The 16145-nt window shown below is 47.6% G+C and overlaps 1 protein-coding gene across 10 annotated transcripts in view; it reads right to left on the bottom strand.

Moving 5' to 3' along the window:
- agrn (agrin) overlaps nt 1–16145 on the bottom strand; it is a 523540-nt gene that overhangs the window by 302723 nt on the left and 204672 nt on the right. The window lies entirely within an intron of this gene.

The following is a 16145-nucleotide window of genomic DNA, read 5'->3' as shown; positions in this document are numbered from 1 at the left end:
GGCTTATTATCCCTCTCGATTGGTCTTCTCCCCATAACCTTTGATGCCCCGACTAATCAAGAACCTATCAATCTCTATTTTAAATATACCCAATGACTTGGCCTCCACAGCCATCTGTGGCGATGAATTCCACAGATTCACCACCGTCTGGCTAAAACACGTCCTCTTCATCTCTGTTCTTTTCTCAAGGAAATACTCCAACTCATTATAGGACAAATGAAGACTTCTCTCCCGTGTGGTGAATTGAACCCATAAAAAAGGGAGAGTTTTAATGGATGGTGGTGGGGAGGGGGTTCACCATCAGTCAGGTGTTTGAGTAAAGGAGTGCAGTTATATAATACATTAATGCTGCCTCACATGGAACAAATTTGGTTGCCCCTTTTATAGGAAAAAATGTTATTACACTGCAAAGATTTACCACAAAGTTGCCTGGACTTGGGTGCCTTGTGTAGACAAGGACTTTAGTTGGAATTGGCCTGATAGGGGTATATAAGATCATGAGGGGCAGATACTGGGTGAAAGGACAAACCTTCCCCAGGGAGGAAGTGCTAAAACAAGAGGTTTCAGATCAGAGGCAAGAGATTAAAAGATAGATCGGGGCAGCTTCTTCACACGGAGAGTGCTGTGTATTTGGAATGAGCTGCCAGGAAGAGTGATTGAGGTGGGCACATTAGCAACATTTAAAAGCCATCTCCTTAAGTAAAAAGGTAGGAGAGGTTTAGAGGGCTACGGGCCAAGCGGGGAAAGTGAAGTCGAAACAACATCAAAATACAATTGCCAGATTCCCATTAACTTCTGACAGGAGAAAAATAAAATTAAAGAGAAGTTCAATTTCTAGCAAAACTCTGTGAAGGAGAGCAATAAAGCATTTGTCTTCAGCGTCAGTGTCAAGTAAAAGCTTTAATCTTCTTTGAAACAACTCCCAGTAGAAAGCTCAGTGTGTGACTGGATGCGTTCCAACAGTTCGGAGAGATGTGCCCTCGAGCAGCAGACAAACTGAGCCCACATATCTTCAGTGCCTCCCATTTGATTTGAGCACTTCAGATCCCCAACCCAACCGTTGGAGAGGAGATCAAAAGTTCCCTATGAAAGAGCAGCTGGCAGTGAAACACTCCTACTGCGGCACAACAGGCACGCAACGAAACCAAGTCACTAAAAATTAGCGCGACAACATTACAGAGCTCGGAGTTCAATCCCCGCCTCCTCTGTAAGGAGTTTGTACGACCTGCCCGTGGAGTGCATGGGTTTCCTCCCACTGCCCAATGATGTATCAGTTAGTAGGTTAATTGACCATTGTAAACTGTCCTGTGATTAGGCTAGGTTTGGATCGGTGGGTTGTTGGTGACGTGGCCCAAAGGGCCAGAAGGGCCTGTTCTGAGCTGTATCTCGAAATAAAACATAAAAATCCAGAGTCCACAAAGGTGTGTCACAGCATTTAGGGCCAATGCCTGACAACTAACAGACCCAGGTTTGGGTGCTGTCTGCATGGCGTGTGTAGGTTTCCTGCGATTACACTCCTATTCCATCCCACTTCCAGAAGATGTGCTGTTTCCGCAAGCTGGTTCGATTCCAGCTAACGGAAATAAGGTAGGTCACGGAGCGAGAAACAGCAAAGAAACAGGCCCTTCAGCCCACAAGTCTATGAGGGATCTTAAATTGGTATTCTGGTTTATTATTGTCACAGAGTACAGCACAGTACAGGACATTCGGCCCATGACATTGTGCTAACCCTTTAACCAACATGTACAGGTCAGAATGCTGGCGCATGACAGAGAACAACTTTGCCAAGCTGTCATCATTCCACACCAGGAACCTCCGGAGATCCTCCGCATTTTCTGGCCAAGAAAGATCTTTAACCACGCCCCCCTGCTCCTTCAGTCTCACCAAGAGGACATGGCCACAATCATCATGAGGAAACGCAGGAGACGGATTGGGCTCATGATGAGGAGAGAGGCCAAATCCATCAACACTTCACTGGACCCCTGAAGGGCGGAGGAAACGTGGGACACCATAGAGACACCGCACCATAGAGACAGAAATGAGCACCCTGAACCACACCTGGGCCACAATTGAGAAGATGGCCGAGGGCAGACAGAGATGGAGGACCTTCATTGCTGGCCTAAATGCCAGTGGCATAACGGGCAGTAACTAATTTTAACCAAATCCAAGGTCAATCTAATCCCTTCCACAAGGCTCTTCATTTTTCTTTCATCCAATAAGATTGAAAACTTAGAGAGAAAATTTACAATGACTTTGCCAGAACTTGAGAACCTGAGTTATAGGGAGAGGTTGAATAGGTTAGGTCTTTATTCCCCAGAGCGCAGAAGAATAAATTTGAATTGAATTGAATTGAATTGACTTTATTTCTTACGTGCTTCACATACATGAGGAGTAAAAATCTTTATGTTACAACTCCATCTAAATATGCAATGTGCAAACATAGTAATTTATAATAATTTATTAAAAATAGAACAGTCGATGTAATATAGAGTACACTCAAATCAGTGTGAGTTCATCAGTCTGATGGCCTGGTGGAAGAAGCTGTCCTGGAGCCTGTTGGTCCTGGCTTTAATGCTGCTGTACCGTTTCCCGGATGGTAGCAGCTGGAACAGATTGTGGTTGGGGTGACTTGGGTCCCCAATGACCCTACGGGCCCTTTTTACATACCTGTCCTTGTAAATGTCCTGAATCATGGGAAGTTCACAACTACAGATGCGCTGGGCTGTCCGCACCACTCTCTGCAGAGTCCTGCGATTGAGGGAAGTACAGTTCCCATACCAGGCAATGATGCAGCCAGTCAGGATGCTCTCAATTGTGCCCCTGTAGAAAGTTCTTGGGATTTGGGGGCCCACACCAAACTTCAACCATCTGAGGTGAAAGAGGCGCTGTTGTGCCTTTTTCACCACACAGCTAGTGTGTACGGACCATGTGAGATTTGATACAGGTATGCAGAATTATGAGGGGTATAGATTGAATAAATCTCAGTCTTTTTCCACTGAGATTGGGTGAGAACAGAGGACATGGGTTAAGGTTGAAAGGTGAAATATTTAAGGGGAACATGAGGGTAGTGAGAGTGTGGAACGAGCTGCCAGCAGAAGTGGTGGATGCAGGATTGATTTCAACATTTAAGATAAATTTGCATAGGTCCACGGATTCTACCCCTCACCCACACACTAGAGACAACATACAGATTTACATTGCAAATTAACGCATTAACCTGCAGATCTTTGAGACGTGGGAGGAAACCAGAGCACCAGGATGAAACACATGTTCAGGAACAGTTATTCCTTCAACTATCAGGCTCTGGAACCAGAAGGGGTAAATTCTCTTGTCCCATCACTGAACTATTCCCACAACCAGTGGACTTGATTTTAAAAAAGCTACAACTTTGTGCTCTTGATATTTATTGTTTACTTATTTATTTTTCTTTATGTCTCTGTCATGTGTGGTTTCTCATCGATTCTTTGTATTTACTGTAAATGCCCACAAGAAAATGAACCTCAGGGTTGTATATGATGATGTATATGCATTTTGATAATAAATTTACTTTGAAGTTTATCTGTGGTCTCGGGGAGAAGGTACAAACTCCACACACAGACAGCAGCCAAGGTCGGGATTAAAACGTGACACTGGAACTGTGAGTCCATGGCTCTCTGGGCTGTGCTCCTGGCCTGGGGAGGAACCAGAGGCCAATGGCCAATGGACCAGCACCACACACCAGCTGAGGTATTGTGAGCAGCATTGAGACCCGAATCCAAGAATGTGCTGGCATTGCAGAGTGTCTAGAAGAGGCTCACAGGAGTGCACAAGATTAATCCTGGGAACGAAAGGGTTAACGTATGAAGAACATTTGATGGGTCTTGGCTTGCACTCAGAGTTTAGAAGAAGAATGACGGATTGTCATTGAAATCAGTATTGAGGTGTGTGTGTGTGAGACAGACAAAGAGAGAAGATAGTCAGAGAGACAGAGAGAGAGAGAGAGACACACACACACAGGTACTCACAGAGAGAGAGAGAAAGAGAGATGGGGAGACAGACAGGCAGAGAGACAAAGACAGACAGCGAGAAAGAGAGACAGTCAGAGAAAACCAGAGAGAGAAATGGATGTTGTGCTGTGGGGATTTGAAGAAAGGTCGATAAGCAAGATGGTTAAAAACAGTAATGTATGTGGAGAGACCAGCTTGACCACATCCCTTGTAATCAGTAAAAATGCACAGGATATGTCCACCCACGTGTGTGTGTGTGTGTGTGTGTGTGTGTGTGTGTCTCTCTCTCTCTCTCTCTCTCTCTCTCTCTCTCTGTCCCTCCCTCCCTCCTTCTCCCTCTCCCCCTATAGACAGACGGCTCCTGCTCCTACCTGCCTGAAAAGTCATCACGAGGTGAAGCTCACTCAGAGTATGGGGGTAAGGAGACACCCCTTGGGAGGCTGCAAGGGGAAGAGTGGGAGGGGATGGCCAGGAACTCGACCAGACCTGCTGATGGAATGTGAGAAAGAGTGTGAATATTTTCCTGACTGCTAAATTATTTTGGGACGTTCCAGGTTCTGGAGGGACAAGATCTCTGCTAATCTCTCAGACAGGATATTGATAGAAGAGAACATTATAGATAGGAACAGGCCATTCAGCCCACAGTCTGTGCCTGCCATGAACTTTGGTAACGGAGAACTCCCTTTAATTACTTCCTCTCCACAAAATTAATCATCTCCTCACACATAACCAGACTTCAGAGTGAAGTCACCTCCCTGGAACAACAATGAACAGGGGCGGGCGCTTGGCAGCGCGAGGGGAGAAAGTGAGGGAGCAGGGTGTGGCTGAGGAGGGGGTACGATGGGATGGGAAGAGAGAATGATGTATGGAATGATGAAGAGACAGCTGAGAACTGTGAATGAAAAGCGAGCTTGGCTCAGCAGTTAGAGACATCGCTCACAGTCCCAGAGACACAGGTTCAATACTGAACCAGGGCGTGCGTGCGTGCGTGTGTCTGCCTGCTTGTGTGGGGAGTGTGCACAAACTCTCCTGACCACATGTTTTTCCAGGGATCTCCGGTTTCCTCCTAAATCCTGAACACATGGGTTAGCGTAACACTATTACAATACCAGTGACTTGGGTTCATTCCCACTGCTGTCTGTAAGGAGTTTGTAATTCTCCCAGTGACCATGTGAGATTGTCCCAGCATCCATGGAAAGGAGTACAGTTAATGTTTTGGGCCAATGTTACAGTACAAGTTGATGTTTTCTCCCATCTTGACCCTACATCAGGACTGGAGAAAAACAGATGAGGAGTCAGAGTTCGAAGGTGGGGGAAGGGGAGGGAGAAACACAGGGTGCCAGGTGAAACCAGGAGAGGGGGAGGGATGCAGAGAAGAGCTGGGAAGTCAAAGAGATACAGGGCTGCAGAAGGGGGAGTCTGATAGGAGAGGACAAAAAGCCATAGAAGAAATAAAAGGGGAGCAGCTCCAGAGGGAGGTGATGGGCAGGTAAGGAGATAAGGTGAGAGAGGGAATATAAGGTGTTGCTCCTCCAACCTGAAGTGTGGCCCCATCGCGACATTAAAGGAGGTAGTGGACTGACATGTTGGAATGGGGATGGGAAGTGGAATTAAAATGGCTGGCCACAGGGAGGTCCCCTTTATCAGGCAGACGGAGTTTAGGTGCTCAGTGAAGATGTCTCCCAATCTACGTCGGGTCTCACCGATATACAGGAGATGTATAACCAGGTTAGAAATACAAATTACTGTTCCACTGTGGGGCGGGAGGACAGCGAGCGATGGACTTGGGGTTTAGTTCTGGATTGCTCTAAGGGTAAAGGCATGAAAATACATCACCAACTCTTTGGAAATCCACTATCAGTGTTTAACAAGATTGAAATTTTGAGGGAATTTTGCAATTAAAATGTGGATTTCAGTGGGCACAATTCAATACTCATCATTATTACAGTCAGTGTGATGATGAATTGGGCAGGAGGGGATCAGAAGCAATTTCTGGACTTCTACTGCCACCTGCTGTCACCTCTGTGTACTACAAGTGGAAATGTTTCTGCAGAACTTCAGATTTATGGAGCTACAGTCACACAGCACAGAAACAGCTCCTTAGGTTCAACTGGTCAAAGCCAACCAAGATTCCCATCTCAGCTAGAATCACACACACAAAATGCTGGATAAACCCAGCAGGTCAGGCTGCATCTACGTAAATGAATGAACAGTTGACATGGCCGAGACCTTTCATCAAGACTGGAAAGGAAGGAGGAAGAAAACCAGAGAGGCAGAAGATTCTTATCTAAGCCAATCCTATTTGTCCATGTTTGGTCCACATTCCTCTAAACCTTACTATCCAAGCACCTTTTAAATGTTAATATACATACCTCAAACACTTCATTCCATCTGTGGACCACTCACTCTTTGGATGAAAAAATTGCCCCTCAGTCCGGAAAGGAAAGTCTCATCCTGGGATCTGATGCAGCAGAGGCGAAGGAATTGAGAAAGGGGAGTAGCATTTTTACAGGAGATAGTATGGGAAGAGGTGCAGTCAAGATAACTGTGGGAATGAGCAGGTTTATAAAAGAGCACAGTTGACAGTTTGTCTCCAGAGACGGAGACAGAGAGATTGAGAAAGGGGTGGGCACTGTCAGATATGGACCAAATTAAGTTAAGGGCAGGGTGGAAGTTAGAGGGAAAGCTGATCAAATTGACAAGCTCAGCATGGGTGCATGTAGCAGAGAAAGAGTTCGGGAGTAAAACTGGGAAGGCTTCAAGCATAGACTCTTCTATAGAGACAACAAAGAGGCAGGCATAGCTGGGGCCCATGCGGGGGCCCATGGCTACCCGTCAAGTTTGCCAAAAGTGGGAGGAGCCAAAGGAAAAATTATTAAGGGTGAGGACCAGCTCTGCCAGACGGAGGAGGGTGGTAGTGGAAGGGAACTGTTTGGATCTTTTTCCAAGCAGGAAGCAGAGAGCTTTGAGGCTGTCTTGCTGGAGCATTGGTGTATGGATAGGAACTGGACATCCATAGTGAAGGTGAGGCAGTCAGGGCCAGGGAATTGAAAGTTTCTGAGGAGATTGAGGAAGTGAGATGTAGATGGGAAAGTACTGAAGTGAGGAGGAAAGAATGGAATCAAGACTTGGATATCTCAGTCTCACTGCTCATTAGCATTCCCCAGTGTCATTCCTGGACACGTCCCCCAGCTACCCATATCTCACCATTTTGTTTCAGATGGAGGGTGGGGCAGAAGGCAGAACAGTAATTCTCTCTGATGTGGCGAAAGGTCTAAGAAAACCTCGCCAGTGTAACATTTGCACATGGTTTAGAGAGTTAATGAACCAGTTTCAAGGAGCACCCTCAGTCATATATTTTTAAACAGTGTTCACACTTCCCAGCAAAAGACCTTCTTCACCTCAGTAAAGTAGTTGTTACGCGATATCAAAACCATATGCACACATCGTGCAGAGTCCCAGAACAGGAAGTTATCAGACAGCTAGACGTAATGGCAAGTGTGAATGTTTCTCTGATGTGAAGTGTGGATTCAACTCTGAACTGATTCCACAACCTACGGACTCACTTCAAGGACTCTACAACTTGTGTTCTCAATATTATTTATTTAAACAAATTAGTCTTCTTTTGTGCATTGGGTCGTTTGTCAGTCTTTGTTGGCGTATAGTTTATCGTGAATTCAATTTCCTTATTTTCCTGTAAATGCCTGCAAGAAAATGAATCTCAAGGAAGCACAGCAGATTCCGGTTAAATGGGCCATCAGTGATTTGGGATAATTCTTTAAGAATAAAATCTAATCGAGAAAAGAGCTGGGTTTCTCTTTGTTTATTGGGGCAGGAGACAGTTTCTAGACAGTGTTGGTCTCGTGCACTTGCACGGCTCTACACCATGCTCAGAGTGAACAGTTGTGTATGCTTGTGTTCAAAAAATGGTGATGTTTGTGACTGATAGTGAGAAGCAAGCAGGAAGACAATACAGAACAGTGGTTTCAAGCATTCGGGCTTGGAGATGTCAGAAATGGCCAGGTGTAAAACGATTTCACTACTTTGACAAGGAACTACAAAGAATTTGAAGGTATCGATCATCATCTTGAATGTTACAATTGTAAGGTTTCACTGCTGATGTAATGGTTTCTCTGTAATATTTCACTGCTAAGGTAAAGGTTTCTCTGTAGCAGCAATGTTTAGGTTATGACGAGAGATAACGGGGGCTTTGGAATGTATGCTAGCCAATGAGAGGGATAGTATTCTTCCTTGTGGGTCTAGGAGCAGGGATTTTACTGTCTTTTGTCAGCGAGAGATGAAGAGAGAAGGCGCGAATGGAAAGAGTTGGTAGACCGGCAGATGGAGTGGACTCGGAGCGAGGGTCCGATGGTCAGTGATGGTTGGAGGAGGTCAATGGGGATGACTGGACGATTCTGTGAGTTCCAACATGCACATTAGACTGCTGCATTAAAATGGGCCCTTTTTCTTTTTATTTTCTTTATTAACCCTATAGTCCGATTAAGATTTATAAAGTTCAATCGTTTAATTGCATATGGTATACTGTCTGATATTTTGCTTTGTGGATTTGTAACCGGCAATACGTCACACAGCATCCACACAAACGAGATTTCTCAGTTTGGCTGGGCCAGAGGCTGTCTTACCCGAGACAAACACATGCCAGCCGAACCTGAGGGTTACAATTGTGGGGATATCATTCCGGATTGATTCCGTTGGATGCTGTGTGATTGCCCTGAACACTGAACCAGTGGGTTGTGTGTTTAAGTCTGCGCTGGTATGGATACTGGGGGGGTGGAGCTGCGTGTGCCTCCATGGGGTTACCGGTAACTAATGCGTGCGTGTTGAGTGGGGTGGATATTTGTATCCCCGATGAATTGTTAATTCAATTTTTGAGTACGGTTAAAGCGGTTGGCAAAGTTGAGGTTGTAGCGCGGAGTTTAGATAAAATGGTGGGCTCAGACCTTGTTTTAGTTCAGACTGGCGCTGATGTGACGGCAGTGGAACTGCCCGCGTCTATCGGTGCCCCAGGTGAGGCAGAGCCAGGGCCTATCCAGACTGTCAGGGAGGAGGGGAGTGTAGTGGAGCACACTGAATCCCAAGTCAAGCTTCCCGGAAGGCAGGGTGCTATCGTTTCTGAGGAGCGAGGGGAAGGAGTGGTCAGATTTGGAATGTCTAATTAGTCTTCGCTCCCCCAGTGAAAAGTGAGAATTCTGAGGTAGTACCTGCCCTGATCTCTCTGGCGAATAAATGGAAAAATGCCCAGGTTCGAAGTCCCTGCTATGGCAGACCCCGCCTATTCTCTGGAATAAGGGGAGGAGGAGTATGAGGACGGAACAGACATCTCAGTTGTTAGATGAGTGGCAGTGCTCGGATTGGTTGAAAGTTTGAGTGGGCTGATGTGGTGAGAGCTGTGAAAACACACCCACCCTTAGCTAGCATTGCTGATTATCTGGGCGCATTGGAGAGCACCTTCAGTATGACAGGAGCTCATGCTGGGGTTTCAGAACATGCGTCAGGAGAAGGGGCAGAAGCTTCCTGCTTTTACAAACGTTTGTATTTTTTGGCTAAAGAGGCAGCTGTGGCGCGGGGGGGACATTTAGACAGATGAGGTGGATCAGTTAAGAATGGACCAGATAGCCAAGGGCGAACAATCCCATGATCTCACTGCAAGGGGTCTCCGACAGTCTCACAAGACGCACCCCCTCTCTCTTTTGTTGAATGGAGATATGTCAGGTGTTAACAGTGGGTGTGACGCCCTCTGATGGGGGGGGGCGGATTCCCCAAGGGGACGGACAATGCGGAGGGCTGCTGGCAGCAGGTGTCACGCCAGACAGAGAGTGAGCCCCCCGGGTACCTCAGCAGGGAGAGTCGTTGGGAAAACTTGGAGGAGACCCTGTGAGGGAACGGCCTGGTGTCTCTGGGGGAACACGTTCACAGCAATGTACCAAGGAATCCCCAAAAGCAAAAGGCCCCATTCCTGAAGGCACAGTGGGACCATGCTCCAGTGTGTCGCTACGGATAGAGGGTATTTATGCTAAAGCCACATTCGACAGTGGGTCGCAAGTCACGTTGTTGTACCGTCTGTTTTACAACCGGGTTCTGAAGCATTTACTGTTGACTTCACTGGAGATCTGGGGGCTTAGTGCTGGTGATTATCCATACGACGGTTATTTGTCAGTGAAGTTGGAGTTCTCAGAGGCCGATGTGGGAGTGTCTGAGGTCCTCGATACATTGGTGCTGGTTTGTCTGGACCCTGTTGAGAAGGGTGACATTTCAATTCTGGTGGGGACCGATACCCCTCTTGTGAAGAGTCTCGTGGGGGCCTGCAAGGAGAAAGCTGGTGAGAGCTTTCTGGAAAAATTGTCCATGTACCTGGTGTTTCCAGCTGCTTTTGAGGAGATGCGTGGCTGCATTAGGCCGGATACTGACTTTAGACAAGGGACTGTGTGGTTCACCCAATCGAAGCCAATGGTGGTACGGCCTGGGGAACTAGCGAGAGTGATGGGGTCCCCCAAATTTCCCGGAGTGCCTGAGGGCGAGGCCCTCTTAGTGAACGCTCCAGAAGACCACGAGAGGGAGTTGGGATTTCCTGCTTGGGTACTGGTGAGGCCAGAATTGCAGGAGCCCTCAGTTGTACAGGAACGCAAGATGGCAGTGATTGTCCAGAACACTACGAAGAGGGAGGTCACCTTCAAGCACGGGATGCCCCTGGTGATGGTGATGTCTAGTGCCCCGTGAGGCACGCTGGGGAGAAACTACTGGAAAAAAGGGCAAAGTTGACCTCTGAGTCATTCAGCTTCCGGGACTCCCCGGTTCCTGCGGGTTGGAAGAGGAGGCTGGTAGAGAAGACGTTGAAGCTGAAAGGGGTCTTTTCCACTGACGAGTTTGATGTGGCTTGTTCCAAGAACACGTGTCACACTATCCGGGTGACCGAGGTCGCGGAGACTGGCCCCTGCAGACGTGGAAGACGTGCGGCAGCATTTGTGTAAGTTGAAGGAAGCTGGGGTCATCACTGAGTCCCGAAGCCCCTATGCGTCCCCAATAGTAGTGGCTGGAATGAAGAATGGGAAGGTACGGATGTGTGTGGACTATAGGACTCTGAACAGGCACACTGTCCCTGACCAGTACACTGTCCCGAGGATTGAAGACGCGCTGGCCTGTCTGAGTGGTGCAAAGTGGTTTAGTGTGCTGGACTTGAGGAGTGGATATTACCAGATCCCCATGAGCGAGGCTCACAAAGAGAAAGCGCCATTTATATGCCCCTGGGATTTTTCCAGTTTGAAAGGATGCCCCAGAGCATATCTAGAGCTCCTGCATCCTTCCAGTGGGTCATGGAGAAGGCAGTGGGGGGTATGAACTTGCTTGAGGTATTGGTGTATCTGGATGACCTCATAGTGTATCTGGATGACCTCATAGTGTATCTGGATGACCTCATGGTGTATCTGGATGACCTCACAGTGTTTGGATCCACCTTGGAGAAACATGAAGTGAGGCTGCTGAAGGTGCTCAGTCGCCTGAAAGCTGAAGGGTTAAAACTTTCCCTGGACAAGTGCCTGTTCTGCAATACGTCTGTCAGCTAAGTTGGACACATAGTGTCACGACATGGAGTAGCTACAGATCTGGCTAAGATAAAGGTTGGCCAAGACCCCAGCCTGTGAGCGCTCTGCGCTTGTTCCTCGGGTTCTGTGGTTACTATCGGAGGTTCGTGAAAAGCTACGCGGAAGTGAGTCACCTGTTGAATCAGCTTCTGTGCGGTTACCCTCCGTTGGGGAAGAAAGGGAGGGGGGGGAAAGGACAGGAGGGTGGAGAGTATCTTAGCCCCTCGGAGCCCTTTGGACCGAGGTGGGGTGCAAAATGTGAGGAGGCTTTTCAGTTGCTGAAGGAGCTGCTGACCCAGGCTTTTACGGACCCCCGATCGCCATATGTACTACACACAGATGCCAGCCGAGAGGGTTCAGGGGGCATTCTGTATCAGGATCAGGGCTTCGGGTTGAGACCCATTGCATTTGTCAGCTGGAGTCTGTCACTGTCCAAGAAAAACTATCCCACGCACAAGTTGGAATTCCTGGTGTTGAAATGGGCGGTGGTGGATAAACTGAGTGACTACCTCTACGGGGCCAAGTTTGAGGTGAGGATGGACAACAACCCCCTAACTTATATCCAGATCTCAGCGAAACTGGATGCCACAGGCCATCGGTGGTTGGCAGCGTTGTCCGCCTATGATTTCCGCTGGAACATTGAGTGTTTTCTGGGAAAGTTGTCCATGTACCCAGCCCCCGACTTCACTCGGAGCCAGTAAAACTCGGAACATTGATGCTGATGCTTTGTCCCGACGGTCGCTTGACGGACTGATCAGGGACGAGGAGTGGGAGAGCGTTCCTGCCCCGGGGGTGAAGGCCATGTGTCAGTTTGCAGTGGATCAATTGGGGGGGGGGGCTTCTGAATACACCATCCCCCAATTTACCGTAACCTGACTGCTCTGAAGACAAATCAGCTGCCAGAATCGAGTTCTGGGGAAGTGGCAGCTGCTCAGCGAGGTGATCCAGGCATCGGTACCATTGGGCAGCAGTCGAAAAGGGAGACATGGCTCAGGCGGAGAAGATGAAACACACATCAGTGCCTCCATTACTGAGAGAATGGCCTTGGTTGGACCGGGCCACGTCACTCCCAGACCGACCTCGGCGCAGCCAGATGGTTTTGTCCGAGAAATACCAGAGGACATCCACAGTGGCCAAAGTGTCAGAGAAGTATTTAATTTACTATGGCCTTTCCAGGCGGATACACGGTAATCACGGGCGAGATTTCGAGAGCAGACTCATCCATGAGTTACTGAGCATGCTTGGGGTCGAGAAGTCGAGAACCACGCCCTAATACCCACAGGGTGATCCCCAGCCAGAGAGGTTTAATCAGACCTTGCTAGACATGCTCAGGACCCTTTGGGGTCAGCAAGGCGAGTAGGTGGAGTCAACATATTGCTGGTTCGCAGTTACAACTATACTCGAAATGAAGCTGCTGGCTACTCACTACACAATCTGATGTTTGGGCGCAAGGTGAGGTTGCCCATTGACCTTTGTTTTGGGACGGACGAGGGTACCTGGGAAACATAAATTGGCAGACTGCTGGGCGGCTAAGCCCCATGTGGTGGAGAGTCAAATGTGAAACCAGAGGAGGGAATGGACCTGTCAAGATTCTCCAGCGGAACCACTTGTTGCCCCTGGGACAAGAGGTGCAGGTAGACCCGGAGCCCGACTTGGAGCCTACACCTAGGAAGAGGAATCTGCAGAAACGCAGGGCGACTGTAGGGCCCACAGTGGGAGAGGTTAGGCCAGCCCCCACCCCTGAGAGGGGTACTGATTCGGAAGATGAGGACCTGATGTGTGGTATGTGCTGCCTTTCGCTAACTCTCTGTTAACTGAGGAAGAGACTCCCGGCCCTTCTCTGGTGAGGGGGGGATCTATCTGTGGGCAGCCTGGGTTGCAGCGGGACTCTGCGGGGAGGAAGCGGGGTTTGATCACAGAACAGAGGGTGGGCACGAGTGATAGGTCAGGGGAGGCCTCGCCAGGTAGACCAGAAGTATCCCCAGTAGTGTCAGAATATGAAGAGTTAGGTGAGGGGGTGTGAAGGTCTCAAAGAATTAGGAGACCACTGAATAGGCTGGTCTATGTAGCCCCGGGGGAACGAAGTTTGACCCCTACCATTTTGGAGAGCTATGTCACTGGCTTGTACACTTGGATTGGACTTGGTGTTTTGCAGGAAGGGTTGGCGAATTATCTCAATGTCTTGAGGACGTGACTAAATTTGGTGGGGGGGGGGGGCGAGTGTAACGTGCTGTAAGGTTTCATTGCTAATGTAATGGCCTCTCTGTAATGTTCTTAAAAACACAAACACGAGGAAATCTGCAGATGCTGGAAATTCAAGCAACACACACAAAATGCTGGTGGAACGCAGCAGGCCAGGCAGCATCTATAGGGAGAAGCACTGTCGACGTTTCAGGCTGAGATCCTTCGTCCTCGACCCTTCCGCCCGAAACGTTGACTGTACTTCTTCCTATAGATGCTGCCTGGCCTGCTGCATTCCACCAGCATTTTGTGTGTGTTCTCTGTAATATTTCACTGCTACGGTAATGGCTTCTCTGTAGCAGCAATGTTTGGAATGTATACTAGTCAATGAGCAGGATGTTGTTCTTTCTTGTGGGTCTAGGAGCAGGGATTTTGTGGTCTTCTGTTGGCGAGAGATGAGGGGAGAAGACGCGAATGGAAAGAGTTGGTAGACTGGCAGTTGGAGTGGACTCGGAGTGAGGGTCTGACAGTCGGAGTGGACTCGGAGTGAGGGTCTGACAGTCGGCAACGATCGGAGTTGGTCGATAGGGGATAGCTGGACGATACTGAGAGCTCCAACAGGCACATTTGACTGTTTCATTAAAATGGGCCCTTTTTCTTCTTATTTTCTTTACTAATCCTATAGTCAGATTAAGATTTATAAAGTTCAGTCGTTGTAACCGGCTATACATCACACAGAGTCCACACAAACGAGATTTCTCAGTTTGGCCGGGCCAGAGGCCGTCTTACCCGAGACAAATGTAAATGAAGATTTGCAAAGATGCATTTCATCGACAGTATTGTATGAAGGCAGTCCATTAACTGCACTAGGTGTCTGCGCTAATTTTGTTAATTTACAATAATTCAAATGAGCATGACAGTGTACACTGGATGAAACCCTCCATTGATAATTATTAGGAACTAATGCACCGTTTTATAGTACTGGTGATGTTCTAATTTGTTCTGTATTTATTTATGTATTTCTGTAAATACATAATTTGTCACACATTTAAAAGGTAGTTTGTTTTTTTATACCTTTTTAACTACTTCCGTGAAACTTAGACTAATTGGACCAGAATGTACTGGTCCCAATGCTGAAGGGAAGGGTCCTGGCCCAAAACGTTGACTGTCCTCTTTTCCACAGATGCTGCCTGACCTGCTGAGTTCCTCCAGCATTTTGTGCGCGTTGCTCTGGATTTCCAGCATCTCCTGTTTCCACTGTGTGTGGTGACATACATGGGGAGTGCTGTCGATAGCCACCAGATGGCAGTGATGAGCCATTTTTCATTTCCTCCTGAACAGCAGAGACGTTTCTGTGATTGAACAGACAAGTGATCTCCCACCACTCCCTCAGCCACTCTCTTATCTGTGACCAAAGGTACCATTCCATTGATCTCACATCAAACAAGCCCCTTCATATTTCCTCAGAGACTTTTGCCGAATGTTCTTCAAAATCTTCTAGACATCCACTGTGTAGTTACAGATTCAAAGCTGACATAACAGAAGCCTTTAAAACTATAAAAGGTTCTGAGTGAATGAACAACTTTAGCATCAGACATTGTGCAGATGCTGGAAATCCACATGCATTTAAGGTGAGAGGGAGAGAGTTTAAAGGGGATTGTGCAAAGCAGTTTTTTTTTAACACAGAGAGTGGTTGGTGCCTGGAATGCACAGCCGGGGGTGGTGGTGAAAACAGATACAATGGTGATGCTTAAGAAGATGTTGGATAAATAAAAGCTGTGGAAAGCGGCCAGTGAGTGAGTGGGCCAGTGAAGGAGTGGAGATTTGAGGCTTTGACTCGAGAGGCTTCGACGAGAAGAGGCGGAAAGCACCATGGTTTTCAAGGGATATTAGAAACTTGGTTCGAAAAAAGAGGGATGTCTACAATAGATATAGGCAGCATGGAGTAAAGGAATTGCTCGAGGAATATAAAGAATGTAAAAGGAAACTTAAGAAAGAGATTAGAAAAGCTAAAAGAAGTTACAAGTTTGGTTTGGCAAATAAGGTGGAAGTAAATCCGAAAGGCTTCTACAGTTATATTAAAAGCAAGAGGATAGTGAGGGATAAAATTGGTCCCTTAGAGAATCAGGGTGGTCAGCTATGTGTGGAGCCGAGGGAGATGGGAGAGATTTTGAACGATTTCTTCTCTTCGGTATTCACTAAGGAGAAGGATATTGAATGGTGTAAGGTGTGGGAAACAAGTAAGGAAGTTATGGAACCTATGACAATTAAAGAGGTGGAAGTACTGGCGCTTTTAAGAAATTTAAAAGTGGATAAATCTCCGGGTCCTGACCGGATATTCCCCAGGACCTTGAGGGAAGTTTGTGTAGAGATAGCAGGA

The sequence above is a fragment of the Hemitrygon akajei genome, chromosome 29, assembly GCF_048418815.1.
Source record: "Hemitrygon akajei chromosome 29, sHemAka1.3, whole genome shotgun sequence".
In the NCBI taxonomy this organism is placed as follows: Eukaryota; Metazoa; Chordata; class Chondrichthyes; order Myliobatiformes; family Dasyatidae; genus Hemitrygon; species Hemitrygon akajei.
This window is presented reverse-complemented; position numbering and strand designations above follow the sequence as displayed.